Source organism: Octopus bimaculoides, chromosome 25, assembly GCF_001194135.2.
Source record: "Octopus bimaculoides isolate UCB-OBI-ISO-001 chromosome 25, ASM119413v2, whole genome shotgun sequence".
NCBI classification, from domain to species: Eukaryota; Metazoa; Mollusca; class Cephalopoda; order Octopoda; family Octopodidae; genus Octopus; species Octopus bimaculoides.
The window spans coordinates 27,269,322-27,270,159 of record NC_069005.1 but is presented as its reverse complement, the minus strand read 5'-3'; positions in this window follow the sequence as shown (position 1 = coordinate 27,270,159).

The following is an 838-nucleotide window of genomic DNA, read 5'->3' as shown; positions in this document are numbered from 1 at the left end:
GTGGGGCACACTGTTCGCCACTGTACAGATAATGTCACTTTGATGGAGAGAGGGAGCTTAGGTACAGCACAAACGTTTTGATCACCCTAAACAAATCATCTGTGCAGATTGTTCAGCAAAAATTGTAGAAACCCTCATCTGTTGTCTACAACAGGAGAGTCCATGACGAGATATATATATATGTATGTATATAATCAATAGTATTAAATTATATAGAATACTTGTATAATGATTTATATTTTAGTAATAATATATTGTCAGTATAACAAGAAAATAGGGTGAAGGAGTCATAAGAAATAAAAATAAGAACAAGAATGATTAAATATTAATATACATTAGTATACTAATAAATACAAATGTATATCGGTATACTAATAATGATCAATTTACATTAGTATATTTGTACATACCAGCCATATAGTATGTAGATAAATACCAATTTGCATTAGTATACTGTAATAAAACAATCATACACTAAGAAACTAGTAATATACTAGTAACCAGAAATATTCATATAGTATGGTAATAGAATTAAATACGTCAAGCCAAAAGAAAAATGTGTGTGTATATCTCCACCACTTGTATGTGTGTGTGTGTGTGTGTGTGTATACCCATGTTAGCATGGAACATGGATAGATGATGATGATGATACACACATATATACACAGTTTCATGAGTATATTTAAAGAAACAGTGAGTGACATTAGTAAATATAGTGGTAAATACAACACATGCCTACATGAATATATATGTATATAATGTATGTGTGTGTGTATATATACGTATATATATATATATATATATATATATATATATATATATATATATATATATATAT